This window comes from Crinia signifera, chromosome 3 (genome assembly GCF_055691185.1).
Source record: "Crinia signifera chromosome 3, ASM5569118v1, whole genome shotgun sequence".
Classification (NCBI taxonomy): domain Eukaryota; kingdom Metazoa; phylum Chordata; class Amphibia; order Anura; family Myobatrachidae; genus Crinia; species Crinia signifera.
Window position 1 is genome coordinate 15,128,352 of NC_139219.1, and position 16,950 is coordinate 15,145,301.

Here is a 16,950-nt window from a genome sequence, read left to right on the forward strand (position 1 = left end):
GTTACTGAGAGAGTGATGGTATTGTACTGAGGGGTTACTGAGAGAGTGATGGTATTGTACTGAGGGGTTACTGAGAGAGTGATGGTATTGTACTGAGGGGTTACTGAGAGAGTGATGGTATTGTACTGAGGGGTTAGTGAGAGAGTGATGGTATTGTACTGAGGGGTTAGTGAGAGAGTGATGGTATTGTACTGAGGGGTTAGTGAGAGAGTCAGGATGCCATAGTTCAAGTACTGGACTAATCCCATTGGTTACTAATTTGGTGCTGATTCATTTTTGTTACTTAGAAATATTTAATCCCGTTATCTGAATAGAGCAAGGTGATTTAATTATCTTGTTAATGAACTAAAGTTTATTGGGCTAATCCGCTTTGTGGCTCATACTGTATATCCGCGATCATGGGCCAACCAATTCTCATTTTTACAGTTGTTTTTGTAAAGAAAAGCCGCAATGTATGCAGTTCACCAATCTCCCAAAATGAGTATAGGTGAATCAAGTTGTCCATCATGTTGGGTTTTGTAGCTTGCCGATGTATGGTAATGATCGGTCATTTTACAGTTCTGAGGCTAGAACAATCTCTTCTTCACATGTGACGATGACCCGTTGAGAGAGAAGTATGGGCACTTTCCATTGGGATTCGCAGATCCGCTCGTGGCATGAAAACATCTGAAAAACATTGTCGTTGTATTGGCACTTATTGATGTTTTGGAGAATTGTTAAATTAAGGAAAGAAATGCAGAATCAGTGAATCTTATTGTGACTCCTAATCTTTGGGCTGACTGAAAGAGTGTTGATTTTATCTGGTTGGTGAGTTAGACATGGTTGATTTATTGATCTAGTTACAGAGTTAAGGTGCGTACACACTAGATGATTTTTGATGTGCACAATAATAATATTAACTATATTTTTGTGTATATCATCTAATGCAGGCACGTCCAAACTACGGCCCTCCAGCTGTTGTGGAACTACACATCCCAGCATGCCTTGCCATAGTTTTAGAATTCCCTAATAGCAAATCTGTGGCAAGGCATGCTGGGACTTATAGTTTCACAACAGCTGGAGGGCCGCAGTTTGGACATGCCTGGTCTGTTGTGTATGCACAGTAGTGAACCGAATTCAGCCCCCGCATTTCTGCGCAAACCTTGACTGCAAACGGCCACAGCGAATTACATAGTTGCCGGGCCGTTTGCAGTGGGGAGGGAGGGGCGGTCATGGGCGGTGGCTGCGCTGGCCGTTCCCATGGGTATGTGGGTGGGTTGATGCCTGCCGGGGGGTGGGGGGCTGACATCACTATCTTTGTCCCGGCAGGCGCAAATATAAGTCAGTCACTGACCAATGAATGATTTCTCCTGCTGTGGGCACATGCGAGGGGATGTGTGTTCATAGCATGGTTGCATGGTTGCGAGGGGAAACAGCGGCATAATTTAGCATGCCCTCCGCTGCCCCCAAAATCCCCTTCCCCCAAAGTCACTCGTTACTGCCGGCATTGGCAAGTGTGCTTGTATTTGCCGATGCAGGCAACCCTGCTGGGTCCCGTCCCTCCTGACATCACCGGGATTGGAGTTTTCATGGTTTTGTTTATGTGAATTGATGCTCTGGTTAAGGCCCATACACACTGGGCGATTTTGAGCTGAAAGCAGCTCACTTTTACCATTTGATCTGCTTTCAGCTCAAAAGCCGCCCAGTGTGCATTGCCCGGTGCATCATCGCCGGTCGCCGTCGCTATTCAGCAGGTATTACCAGCAGATGAGTGACTATGTGGACTAATTTCCATAGCGTCCTGCTTGGATAAGCGAAAATCAGTCAGTGTGTACGCAATGAGCGATTTTCCCCATCATCGCTGTACTTGCATGCATGCTGGGTAAAATCAACCAGTGTGTAGGCACTTTTAGTGATTGGAGTTCGGAGATTTATGGTTTGATTAGTAATTTAATCTGGTTAGTAAGCTAAAGTTTGAAGATTTTATGTTTCTGATTAGTAATTTAGAGATTGGAAATTGTATGGTCATGTTGGTGTAAATTGATTGTCTGGTTAGCGAATTAGAGTTTGGTGATTATGTGTTCTGGTTAGTTAATTAGAGATGGTTGACTTCATGGTCTGGTTAGTGAGTAATATATTGGGGGAAATGTACTAAAATGGTAATAAGACTTCACATGTGATGTTGCTACGGGCAACCAATCAGATCCTGTCTACTATCTGCTGGGTCCCCGCCTTCCCTGATATTGGCGTCAGCGGGGTCGCCTAGTGTGTATGTGGCTTAACCAGACCATGAAATCTCTCGGCATCGGCTAGTGCTTACACACTGGCTGATGCCGTCTCCGCGGTGAGCACCGGGGGTGGGAGCATGGGCGTTGTTAACAAGGACCTCCCACGTCGGTACGCGCTGGACGAGGGAGGGGGTCATTAACGTCGCACCAGGGGGCATGCATCCTTAACGACATCAAGCGTACTAGAAGATAAAGTATGTAAGAGATATATTTCAGAATGGGCTTAGCACCGTGATGTATCGCATCCATTGCAGGGAGACGCTGAGAGCCGTGCGGAGGGAGCCAGGCGGCGGGATGCCGGGAGCCAGGCAGTGGGCGAATTAATAAAAAAAAAACATACAAATGAATAGTGGCTGCTGATTGGCTGAGAGAGCTCTCTCAGCTATTTAGTAGCTGCCCAATCATTTGTATTGTTTTTTTTTTGCTATTCTCCTGCATCCCTGCTCCCTCCGCCCGGCTCTCGGCGTCCCCCCCACCTGGCTACTGGCTCCTTCCACCTGCAGCTCCCGGGAGTTACATGCGATAAATCCAAATCAAATTATAAGTGAGCCCTCCCGGGGAGCTGCCAGTGGAATTCAGGTCTGACAAGTCAGCCTAGTGCAGTGATGGGAAACCTTGACACTCCAGCTGTTTTTGAACTACACATCCCAGCATGCCCTGCATCAGTTTTAGTATGACCAAATAGTAAAACTGTAGCAGGGCAAGCTGGGATGTGTAGTTCAACAACAGCTGGAGTGTCAAGCCATCATTGGCCTAATGTATGGGGGTGTTTATAGATTGGAGATTTCAGGGCCTGATTAGTGACTTAGAGATTGGATATTACATGGTCTGATTAGTTAGATACAGGTTGGTGAGTTATGCCCCGTACACACACGCTCAGATCCCTCAGCACACAGAGCTGCACCAACGATGTGTGCTGGGTGACACTGCATCGTTCAGATCCCTCAGCACTGATCGCTCAGCACACAGCTGCACCAGCGATGTGTGCTGGGTGACACTGCATCGCTCAGATCCCTCAGCACAGATTGCTCAACACAGAGCTGCACCACCGATGTGTGCTGGGTGACACTGCATCGCTCAGATCCCTCAGCACAGATTGCTCAACACAGAGCTGCACCAACAATGTGTGCTGGATGACACTGCATCACTCAGATCCCTCAGCACAGATCGCTCAGCACACAGAGCTGCACAAACAATGTGTGCTGGATGACACTGCATCGCTCAGATCCCTCAGCACAGATCGCTCAGCACACAGAGCTGCACCAGCGATGTGTGCTGGGTGACACTGCATCGCTCAGATCCCTCAGCACAGATCACTCAACACACAGAGCTGCACCAGCGATGTGTGCTGGGTGACACTGCATCGCTCAGATCCCTCAGCACACATCACTCAACACACAGAGCTTCACCAGCGATGTGTGCTGGGTGACACTGCATCGCTCAGATCCCTCAGCACAGATAGCTCAGCACACAGAGCTGCACCAGCGATGTGTGCTGGGTGATATTGCATCGCTTAGATCGCTCAGCACACAGAGCTGCACCAGCAATATGTGCTGGGTGACACTGCATCGCTCAGATCCCTCAGCACAGATCGCTCAGCACACAGAGCTGCACCAGCGATGTGTGCTGGGTGACACTGCATCACTCAGATCCCTCAGCACAGATTGCTCAGCACAGATCGCTCAGCACACAGAGCTGCACAAACAATGTGTGCTGGATGACACTGCATCGCTCAGATCCCTCAGCACAGATCGCTCAGCACACAGAGCTGCACCAGCGATGTGTGCTGGGTGACACTGCATCGCTCAGATCCCTCAGCACACAGAGCTGCACCAGCGATGTGTGCTGGGTGACACTGCATCGCTCAGATCCCTCAGCACAGATCGCTCAGCACACAGAGCTGCACCAGCGATGTGTGCTGGGTGACACTGCATCGCTCAGATCCCTCAGCACACAGAGCTGCACCAGCGATGTGTGCTGGGTGACACTGCATCGCTCAGATCCCTCAGCACAGATCGCTCAGCACACAGAGCTGCACAAACAATGTGTGCTGAATGACACTGCATCGCTCAGATCCCTCAGCACACCGAGCTGCACCAGCGATGTGTGCTGAGCGATCTGTCACTGCTCGTGTTCTAAATAGACAGAACACAGGCGATGAATAGAAATTTCAAGCATGCTTGAAATATCCAGCCCGTGATAGCCGTGCACAGGGCCTTGCACCGCTGTCGCTATAGGGCAATACACACACAGCGATTTGGGCTTCATTTCTAAGCAATCTAGTCAGATCGCTCAGAAATGGGGCTTAAATCGCCCTGTGTCTACGCCCCATGAGCTATTGGATATTACATGGTTTGATTAGTTAGTTAATGGTCGGTGATTTCATTGTTTGTGAGTTAGAGATTGATGATTTCATGGTCTGGTTAGAGAGTTAAGGGGGTCATTTTGGTTACTTCACTCCCCACGTTTCCGCACGAGGGAGTGATTTTTTTTTTCTGCGCATAATAATTTACCCGATATGGGACAGGGGAGTGGGGAGTGGCGAGTTGGGCGTTCCCATGGGATTGTGGGTGGGAGGAGGTGTTCCGGGGCGGGCGGCTGACGTCACATGATGTAAGCCACCCGCCCTGTCTTCGGGCAAAATCCCGCAACTATAAGTCAGTCTCCACTGGCTACGATTTGTGAACCCTGGAGAAATAATTTGATCGTCAAATTATTTATCCGGCAGCAGGACATCCCCCTCGCATGGTTGCAAAAGGATACAGCAGATGGGTGGTGTTCCAGCGATTTGCCAGAGCGGCGGGATGTGCCCTCCGGGACTCTGCGAGCTTCGCGGCCCTCCGATTCAACTAGAAATGACGGCCTAGAAATCTGGCTGGTAGAAACGAAAATCTGGTAATATCTGGGAACAAACCATTTGCTCCCAAAACCTGGAAAATGGACAAAAATATTTGCATGATTTTCATTTTTGGGAGCAAACAGTCATTTTGCTCCCAGAATTTACCAGATTTTCATTCCAACCAGTCAGATTGGAAAGATAATCTTATAGTGTGTATGCAGCTTTAGAGATTTAAGATTTCTGGGTCTGCTAGATTGGTGATTTTATAGCCTGTGTATTGGGTTAGACATTGGTATATTGTCTTACCCTGGTTATATCCCTTTCACACTAGCAGAGGTGGGTCATACCCGGGAATGTGTTCCCGGATGCTTCCCGGGACTCGACTCGGGAATGTATCCTTTCACACTGCACTCAGACCTGGGATCGACCCGGGACAGCCCCATTCACACTGATCTCGGGAAATCCCTGCAAATACATCAGCATTTGTGAGCCCAAGAAAGCTCCAATCAGCAGCCTTTTTAAAATCCCGTGCACCCAATTCTGGGTACGGGACCATTCACACTGACCGCATCCCAGGTTGATTCCGGAATTCAGGACCTGGGTAGAAATCTCAGGATGTTCATCCTGGGATATTCTTTCAAGACCCTTTCACACTGAGCTAAATCCCGGGTTGATGCGCGTTCATGTGCAAAAACCCGGGATATTTTTGCAAGTGTGAAAGGGGCATTAGTGAGTGATTGTAAGCACACTGCGATGTTGAGAGGTCCCCCTATGTACGCATGTAGCGGGACCTCTCACCCTCAAAACCTCTAGTATTAACAACACAACCCTCAACTCCTTCACATAATTTTCATTGTATTGATAATATGAAAGATGATTATATATCGGACACTGTTTATGAAAATGGTTGCATTTCTTGAAAGATATGTTTTGATTTTATATTGGATAATCAGATATATGAAACATCATAGTCTAGTTAGTTAATTAAAGATACAGATGTGTCCTAATTCATCTATAGACTCAGTACACCAAACGGTGGGAGATATCTGGTACTAGCGAGCTGACAGGTTCCTTGCAACTCCACTAGCGTTTATTTTTTAAATGCAACTTAGAGTCGTCAGGAGATTCTGCCGATTTAATTTGATATTCAACACTTTTTTATATCTGTGTACGACTGAGGCTGTATATGAAGCATAAAGGAACTGACTGAACGTGGAAAAAAGTCAAGGCCGCTGCATCATAGCATTTAATACGCAGATTCAGAGACTCAGTTGCACGCAGTTATAAAATTAATGAGCAGAGTCTCCCACGGTGCATCCTAGTTGCACTGCGCTGTGAATAAGACACATTTTACCCAACTCTAGCAGTGTTCCTTTATGCTCCGTCGTACACAGATATAAAAGTGTTGCATATAATTTTTGGCTGATGTAGCCAATGACCTGAATGTTCATCGGGGTCCCATTGACGTCACTGAAAGATAACGTTAATGATACCTTTCAGTGTGTATGCGCTATATAATGTCCACCCGCGGCCACCACTGATATTGTGGTGGCCGCGGGTGGACAATATCGTTGGTGAGCGGTTCCTCTAGTGCAGAGGTGTGAAACTTATGGCCCTCCAGCTGTTGTGGAACTACACGTCCCAGCATGTCCTGCCACAGATTTTATATAATGGATTGCTCAAACTGTGGCAGGGCATGCTGGGACGTGTAGTTCCACAACAGCTGGAGGGCCATGAGTTTGACACCACTGCTCTAGTGTTTACAGGGCTTTAGATATGGTTGCTTACATTTTTTGGGGGCTACTTCACATACCCTCAAACATTTGAAGGGCAGAAATCGGTACACATATAGGAAGGGGCGTGGCCATGGGTAAAGTGGGCGTGGCCTTGTGGAAAGCGGGCGTGGTCACATCCCGAGGCACCCGGGCCAGTGCCTGATGCAGCTCATGTCACATGGTGGCTTAGTGGGCTGCTGGCATATTAAAATAAACAAGTATATTTAATATACTTATTTCATATACCAGCAGCCCACCAAGCCACCATGTGACATGAGCTGCATCAGGCACTGGGCCGGGTGCCTGGGGATTTGACCACGCCCACTTTACACAAGGCCACGCCCACTGCAGCCTGCAGCAGGTGCGTCACACGATGGATATTTAAAGAAGAGTCCAGAGAAGTGTGGTACACAGCCAGGCCTGAGCCACCTAAGTTGCTGCAGTGGACTTACAGTGTGTGCTGTGGCAGGCTCCTCCGATGCGAGGTGATCCCGGCCCCAGTCAGCGTGTCACGCGCGCCGGGGCTCCCGGCTGGCCACCGCACCCCTGAGCAGAGAGAGTCAGGCAGATTCGTGCCAAGAGGAAGAGGAGACTGAGGGCTGAGACGAGTCCTACTCCTCCCATGAGTGCGCAGGGTGTGCGGTGCCGGCGCGTGACGTCATGACGCACGGTGCCGGCCCTTGCATTGCACTCTTGGGAACGGGTGAGGGGGAGAGGTGTTAATGGCGATTAAATATGACCAAAGAAACAATAAGTGAAAAGCGCAGGTTACGTATTATGTCCGTAACCAGCGTACCCTTTATACCTAGCTACGTGCGAACAAAACGTAGCGCAGCGTAGCGTACCTTTATTGTGTATTGCACACCAAAGAACCAATACCTTAATAAGAGATCCCTTCGCAGTACTCTGACTCTAATCTGCGAATATACCTTTAAGGACAGTGTCCGTAATATACCTTATCGCTATATGCGAATAAACAGACACAACCACAGTATAGAAGTAAGGAGATAGGAACTCCGTAAAAAGATGTTTTTAAGTCCCTAACGGACAAAAGGGGGTTACAGGAATACAGGTATAACAAGTGATACAATAGTCTAACAACGAGTATAATAAACAGGCTCTACTAGGGGAAGAAAATACAGATACAGGATACAATCAGCCAACAATACAATGAAAATAAGTACCGTGAATGCAACCGTTTACCGTCTATCAAATATGCGCAGTGCAGTCCGGTCGGAGCTCGCTATCGTTCAGGGTTGAACTATAGCCCGGTCGAAGGTCAGGGAAAGGAAGATGTGCCGCCCTGGGTCACCTATCTTATAGGGTCAGAAGGGGGAGGTCAAAGGCCATTCCTATTGGTCGGGGGTCGTATGTCAGGTTCTCTGTGATTGGGGGTAAAATGATGCACCTGGTTTGAATAGGTGCAGGGGAGTGAACTTTTGGAGTTCTTTGTTTGTTGGTTTCGTCGTCAGGGGTTGTAAATAGCAGTAGAAACCGGTTACATCTGGATTCCTTTGTTATACCTTTTTCAACAGAAACTGTCCTGGGAATATGGATTATGTCCATAACTATCGGGCCGTGTATATTGCGAAATATTCGCAATGACCGAAATACTGCGCATAAGGAACGGAACGGTACTAAACATGATACAGACGGATGTATGCAATGCTAACTAAGCTATGTGTGGTGCTCTAAACCTTTAACTATATTTTATTTAGTGTCAGTATGTTCTTATGAATTTATGTGTAATAGTATGGCTGCGCTTCTGGTCCACTTTGTCACACAGACTCGGGTATGGAAACTTTATTTGCGCAACTCTGCAAACCAAAATGGCGGCCATACTATCCTAAAATGGCGTGTGTGTAACTCGACTTTAACAGAGGCAACGCAGACCAGACACTCTCAGCACACACGGAGCCGGGGCCCGGGGGCCAGGAGGATGCGGCGCACACTGCAGTGAGTCAGTGACTGACCACTGAAATCTGAAAATGCGGTGCATTCGGTACAATTTCAATTTGCCGGTACAGACTGTTAAAGAACGGTAGCCGCCGGTTGGTGGTCCAGGTCAAAATCAAGTTATTTATGGTCTTTGGTTATGGGTCATTGGGTTGACCAAACAAAGGTCGACATGTATTGAGTCGACCACTGAAGGTCGACATGGCTTAGGTCGACACCTGGAATAGGTTGACATGTATGTAAGGTCGAAAAAGCATTATGTCGACCATGGCTAGGTCGGCAGTCAAAAGGTATCATGGGTTTTTCACTTTTTTTTTAGTCCCAGATGTCGACATGGTGCTTCGGGACACTATTCTATTCTCCCACCACGCCCTAGTGGATGGTAGGGCATGAAATACCGCCCGTCGGCACATGTCGGCTAAAAACAAGGGGAAAACCCCAATGTCAACCTTTTGACTGTCAACCTAGCCATTGTCGACCTAATGCTTGTGTTGACTTTCCATCCATGTCGAGCTTGGACCTATTTCAGGCTTCGACCTGCAGGAGAATGTAACAGTCGGGTTATGGAGGATCATAGATGAATTTGTAGCCTTCCTATTGACTTTGCATTGAAGTTTCACATCCTGATTATGTGTTTGAATCTCATGATTTCATTCGCTGGGTATGGAAATGGTCATCTGTGCGCTGCCCGGCCCGGTCACAGATGACTGCTCTATCCATTCACTGTCTGGTGTAAGAAGTAGCATTTGGTACAGTCATTTCCTAGTCTGGTTACATTACTAGAGATGTAGGCCCTTATTCTGGTTGACTCGCAAGCCTGACGTCAGCTGCCTGCCTCCCGCACCCGCCTCACTGCCAATTTGCATGGGAATGCCCAGCGTTCACACGGGAATGCACACGAAACGCTGGGCGTTCCCATATGCAAATTGCCTGCCAACCCCACGCCCGGACTTCTGTGTGCGAGCGATGTGGGCGCATGCACAATCGCAAACAATCGGTCAGGTTATTGAATAGGTGGTGGTGGTGGTGGTGGGGGGGGGGGGGGGGGGGGGGTCGGAGTCTTGTGTGTGATTGGAACACTGGTGGTTCCATTTCCTGGTTGGTTGGATTATGCTGTGTTATCTCATTGCTTTGTTCCTGAGCCACGGGGGGCTTCACACTCTGGTTATTGAATTTTGGCTGGATGATAAAACGAGGCGGTTTCACAGCTGGGTAATAATAGAATTATCAGAGTTCTCTGTGCATATTGGAAAGTTGTGGAAATAGTAGGCCCAATTCAGGCCTGATCGTACAGCACATTTGGGGGGTGATTCAACACCGCCTCCGTAAGCAGCGGTCGTTCCCTGCTTACCGAGCGGCTTAACACCGCCCCGCCAAACGCCCACCCTGCCCTGCCGCCGAATCCCCTTGTCCCGCCATCGCAAATAAAAGTCACTCTGAAGTGACTTTTATTTACGAGAATTTTCCTCGAGACGCCCAGCGCCCCCGGCCCTCCCTGCAATAAACGGCCCGGCGAGTGTGGAACTTTCCGAAGCCGCGCTTGTGCTTAACCCCCCATCATCAGAACGGGGCCGAATTCACCTTGGTTTTCTAATGGCCATGTGCACTGCAGGTGGGGCAGATGTAACATGTGCAGAGAGAGTTAGATGTGGGTGAGTTATGTTGTTTCTGTGCAGGGTGAATACTGGCCGCTTTACTTTTACAGTGAAATTTTGATTTCAGTTTGAACACACACACCCAAATCTAATTCTCTCTACACCTGTTACATCTGCCCCACCTGCAGTGCACTATATTTTTGTCCATTAGCAAACCAATGGCCTGATGCAGTGTGCATACATACTGCTTAGCGAGCCCATAAACGTTGAACGCATCCCCCCCTGCCTAATTCCCCTCGGTACCATGCAGGGGGATGTACACATACACATCCCTGAAGAGGAGATCATTCCGTGGTGGATTTCTCTCCCCTTAGGTAATAAGTCAGTCTAAACTTTTCCGATGGAGGTCGCCGGAGATGGGGCGGGTGCTGACGTCATGTGACGTCCGCCCTGAGCACGAAACGCTACGCCTGCATGCCCAGCGTTTTCACGGGGACTCCCATAAAACGCTGGATGTTCCCCTCCAGCCGCCTACCTCCCTCCCCTACCTGTGCGAACGCCTCGGCCAATGCGATACTCGCGTTCACACAGGGGATCTGCACATGCACAAAAAGGAATGTGCGCATGTGCAGGCCCCCCGCCATCGGAACGGGGCTGAATTCGGCCCCTTCCGAGCCCATTGTGAATCATCCCCTAAATGTGCTGTGCAATCGGGTCTGAATTAGGCCCTGTATTCGGTGATATTGTTTGTTTATAACCTAGTGCTGGATGTATGGATAGTCCGTAATGATGGAGTGTTGAATTAATACAGATACTAACAGAAGGGGTGCCCTCAGATATTGTGGGGCCCGGGACTTGCAATAGGGGCAGCTTGCCCAGTGAGACTTACTGGACCCATTCTAGCACCCTGCATTTTTAAAACCTGTGCAGTTCCTCTTTCCTGCCGGGGGTGTCGCTCTCTGCTGTGGTGCTTGTAGCACAGTGTGGTCTGTATTTCAACACTAAAATGCAGACAAGAGACATGTGCAAGCGTGTAAGTTTGTGCGGCATAGGAATGAATGTTTAACATAAATGTCAGCTCCCCCCCCTCGCACCCGCGTCACTGTCTCATTAGTATAAGAATGTGTGTGTGCCCCCTCCCTCCACCCACAAGGATGGGTTTGTTCACCGCGGCTGCACGCACATGCACAGAAATGCGCGTGCACAAGCAACAAACCTTGGCCCCGTGAGAACGAGCGTGGCCCTCCGAATGGCCCAGAATAAGGTCTAAGTTTCGCTATTTCATGTGTTCTTGGTAAAGCTATAGTATGATAATAAACCAATGCTGGATAAAGGAATAGGAATCGTTTCAGATGTGGCCGTCAATAAAGCATCACTTGATCTACACTGCGCATGCGTCCTGCTGGTCACTTACATAGGACGCAGGACGGAACTGCATCGAGAACCCAGTGGGGTAGACCAAGTCGGCAAGTGTGCCGCGTCAGAGACTGCGTCGGAAGACACCGTTTTTGTGACACCAGAAGTTAATAGAGAACAGAGAGTGGTTGTGAATGGCGCAGTATCAAATATGATACCAGAACTAAGTGGAGTGCCACAGGGGTCGGTAATGGGGCCCATTTTGTTTAACATACTGTATTTATTAACGATATTGGGGTGGGAATACGCAGCAATGTATCCATCTTTGCTGACGACACTAAATTGAGCAGAGTCATTAGATCAACCGAGGATGTCTCCACGCTTCAAAATGATCTTAATAAACTAGACGAGTGGGCAAACAAGTGGAAAATGAGGTTCAATGTGCATAAATGTAAGGTTATACACCTTGGGAGACACAACCAGTGTGCTAGTTATAACCTAAGTGGGTAATTCAGAACTTGAAAAGGATCTAGGAGTCCAAATAGACAACAAGCTGGGGTGCAGTGCTCAATGTCACATAGCAACTAACAATGCAAATAGAATACTAGCATGTATAAAAAGGGGCATGGAAACTAGGGACTCAAAAGTAATTATGCCGCTGTACAAAGCATTGGTTAGACCGCATCTAGAATACGGAGTACAATCCTGGGCCCCACACTATAAAAAGGACATCATAGCACTGGAAAGAATCCAAAGAAGAGCAACAAAGCTAATAAAGGGAATGGAGAATTTAAGCTACGAGGACAGATTGAACATATTGGGACTGTTTACTCTAGAGAAGAGACGTTTAAGGGGGGACATGCTCAACATGCACAAATATATCAGGGGCAAATATACGGAACTGTCCAGCGCACATTTTAATACAAGGAAGGACTCTAGGATTTCGTTCCCTTAGAAGGAAATATTTTTTCATGGCCAGGGCAACCAAACTATGGAACTCTCTTCCGGGTTAGGTGGTGTCGGCAGACTCAATAAATACATTTAAAATAAGATTGGACAAACCTTTATTGACTAAAAACATCCAGGGGTACAACTAAGAAAAACAATATGTCTTTAAAATAAAATATCAGTATTCACTACATAAAAACAAGGGTTAAGCTAATAAACCAAGGTTGAACTAGATGGACGCAATTCTTTTTTCAGCCTTAACTACTATGTGCCTTTGTGTGCACCATGACAGGTTAGACCTGTGGCCAATGGGCATCTCAATAGACAGGGTCAGCATTGGCACCTATTCGCAGTGGCTGCAGCGACACAAGTAGTGTTCCTGCTAGGCTGTTTTCGCGGGAACACTACCCGCTAAAAGAGCCTGCCTCCATTCCCGCCATGTGACTGGGGAAGCCCAGCGCCACCATAGATGGTGATGCCCAGCGCTTCCCTGGCAGTGCAGAGCCTTTGGAGGGGCCGGGCCCGCCCCCTTCAGTGACGGCGGCGGCTGGGTCCGCCCCCTTCAGTCACGGCGGCGGCCGGTCCGCCCATTTTCGTGATGCGGCGGCCGGGCCCGCCCCTTTTTTGTGACAGCACGGCCCCGGCACGCCTCTTTTGTGACGTTGCCGGCTCGGTCCGACCCCTTACGCTGCCCCCCCCCCCCCCCCCGTGCATCATCATTGTATATCCTTCTCTGAATTGCAGAATTCAATCCAATAAAGATGTGATGCCAGCATCCGCTCCCAGTTCTCTGGATAGGGGGCATCTTAAAAATAAGTATAGACTTACTTTTCAGAGCGAAGGCTTAGAGAAATCATTTGAAGGTATATCTCCTCCGTGCGTCCGCATGCATGTGAATGTGTAAGCCTACACACCCGCTAGCGCAGGGATTCGCTTGGCGGGGGAGGCCTGCGTTCGGCTGAGCGACATTTAGCTGCTTAGCGATCAGGTTTGAATCAGGCCCTTTATTTGCAATGCCCAATGTTCGGGTCAGATCCCCCTGTCTGTCAGGTGCAGCATATCCCTGTATTTCTCTGCTGAATGTAGCGTGTCCCCAATTGTGTGATTTCCCTTTTCCGCAACTCATTGCTACTCCTCTGTTATTATCTGATCATCCGAGGGAACGTCAGTATTATCCAGCATATAAATAACCAAGGAGAAAGCGAGAGCGATATAGTGCAGCGCATCTAGCGCATTACTGGTGATTGATATATTCCACACACAGATATATATAAATACTTTCTCATGAAAATAATATATATATATATTCCAACGGCTGTGGCATTAGCAGAACTTTGCAGCCGCATCAGGTAAAAATCAGCATCCACCCCTGAATCTGAGAAATCTTACCTACCTATCACATCCCGTGATGTCAGCTGCTGCACCCCCCCCCCCCCCCGCGCTTGTCCGTCATGGCCACATTAGCATGAGAACGACCATGGAATGATTTCTCCCGCTCACCTATATTGTCACTCTAAACTGCGGGCGCTCTGTGCAAGGGGACCTTCATGAAACGTTGGGCATTCCCATCTGTGCTACCCCTTGCCGCACCCCCCCCCTTGCCGGCACTGCTTGGTGCATACGGGCTGGCGAGTAAGCAATTCACAATGCTCGCTAGTAAAAAGGTGCTGCACATGTGCATAAAAGTTGCGCAGTTGCTAAACATCGCTCGCACAGGGGATTGTATGAACCAGAATTGCCCATAGCAACCAATCAGCTTCTGACTAATTATTCTAGCACAGTTTTTAATAAGGCCTATAGAAGCGGTTTGTTGGCCTTTACAAGCGGTTTGTTGGCCTTTAGAAGTGGTTTGTTGGCCTTTAGAAGCGATTTCTTGGCCTATAGAAGCGGTTTGTTGGCCTTTAGAAGCGGTTTGTTGGCCTTTAGAAGCGGTTTGTTGGCTTTGATCAGCTGATCCATCTTTTCTTTTTCCAAGGCTTGTTACATCGTGCCCATAAGGGGTATATTTATCAAATCTGGGAAATTGTCATTCTTCCAGTACAGCCTGTAAAAACTGATTGGTTGATACTTTAACACTTTCCACTTTATATCTCTCTATGATTTGATTGGGTAAATCTAAGTCTGGTAATGAACTAGTACTGGCGGTAGTGTCTGATTAAGGGGTGTGCGCAATTCATGTACATCCACAATTTCAAATATCCAAATATCAGGTTTAGCGTTCCCTGTGTGCATCACCTTGTGACGGACTGAGACATCTCTGCAACGCCCACGTTGCATATCCTAGCAATTCTCATCTGCGCTGGTGGATTCGATCACTCCATCGTTGATGCATGATCGGTTACCTGCTCCTCGAGCATACCCAGGAAAATTTATAATAAATGCTGCAAAATACTGTAACATGGAGTACAATTGACATGTATTATATCTATCCTATCTATCTATCTATTTATATATCTATCTATGCTTTATATATAGATATTGCTATATTTACAGATGGAGCGGGTCTTATTGTTGCTGGCGAATCGCCAGCAGCATGTTGCTGGCGATCCGCCAGCAACATGGCGCTCCATCTGACAGACGCGCGTGCGTCCCCCACACACACACGCGTCTCAGTATCCGGGCGGCGAGGTGGACGCAATACTGTTCGCCTCCCGCTTCAGGGGGCTGCGGGGGGGCTTCAGGGGGCTGCGGGGGGGTGACACTGGGCGACCGCCGGCAGCACCATCGGAAGGGGACGCGTGCGCACGCGTCCCCTTCCGGCATACAGATGGCCCCTGGATAGATAAGTCCCGCTCCATCTGTACTAGTAAGCCGCTCAATGCTAATCCTTCAAAAGCTAGTCTGCTACCTTGTGATTTTTATAAAAAATTGTTGGTACTTGTTTAGTTTCACGGCGGCAGATACATCACTTTACATGTATTCCGCGTCCCCTCGCTGCGCTCGCCACGCTTCTGGCTCGTTGGCTCGCTGCGCTCGCCACACTATATAAAATCATCTCCATGCGTAGTGGATAGTGGGGTTATGAACAGGTACAAAATCGCATACGATTTATCTGCCGCCGTGAAACTAAACAAGTACCATTTTTTTCTTCTCTGGCTCTTCTCTGTCTATAGCTTCGGCTTCCTATCACTAATATTTATTAACACTATAGTATATTCACTGGCGTGCCGCTTTGGGCTTTCTGGCTTATGCTGTTTTTTTTGGGGTGCCACACCCTGCACTTAGATATAGCGCTAGGGACCCCCAATATACAGAGAAGCCTTGACGTTGGCTTGGGGGCATATCATACTCCTGCGCAGGTATATGTAACCAATATCTCTGAATTCCATTATCATGTAGTGTTCTAGACTGGTTACTAATACCACTCAGTGTGCTGGGAGAAACTATCATGGATTTATTATACAGGTTGAGTATCCCTTATCCGAAATGCTCGGGACCACGAGCATTCCGGGTAAGGGAATTGGTACTCTTTACCTAGCACGGCGCCCATCGCGGGCATCGCGATGGCCGCGATGCCCGCGATTTCCCATAGGGAACAATGTTAAGTGTCAATGGACGCGATTTTAGTGTTCAATGCCTCAATGCCCGTGATTTGTCCATAGGAAACAATGTTAAATGGGCCACAGAGCCCAAATAGTCCCCCTGAAGTCTGAAATGGCCCCCACAATTGTTAACGCCACCCCACGATCAACGTGAACCCGAAGCGTGGCGAGCACAGCGAGCCCGCGAGGGGCGGCGGTACGCGTCCTCCGACCTTTTCATACCCCCACTATCCATGTCGGCGTGGAGTTGAGAATAGAATAGTGTGGCGAGCGGACGCGGATACCTTCACAGGTAAACGCGTCCCTTCGCGGGCTTCACAGGTGTCCGCGTCCCCTCGCGGGGCTCGCTGCGCTCGCCACGCTTCGGGCTCGGTGGCTCGCTGCGCTCGCCACACTATTCTATTCTCAACTCCACGCCGACGTGGGAAATCGCGATTTTTTACCCCCGATGACCGCGATGCCAATCGCGGGCGCCGTGCTAGGTAAAGAGTACCAGGGAATTTTCAGGTTTTTGGAATTAAAGTTTGTTAGGCATACTTACCTGGTGGTGCCCGGTGGTCCCTCGGTGTCCACGTTGTCCCCTGGAGTCCACAGCAGGACTTCTGGGACCGCTAGAGACGCCGGAGAGGATGCTGAAGGCCTGCCATGGACGTCGGGGGACTTGGTAAGTAT

General features: G+C 48.7%; 1 protein-coding gene across 3 annotated transcripts in view; it reads left to right on the plus strand.

The window, feature by feature from the left end:
- The window catches only part of TTBK1 (tau tubulin kinase 1), a 115,735-nt gene that overhangs the window by 1,558 nt on the left and 97,227 nt on the right, over window positions 1-16,950 (plus strand). The window lies entirely within an intron of this gene.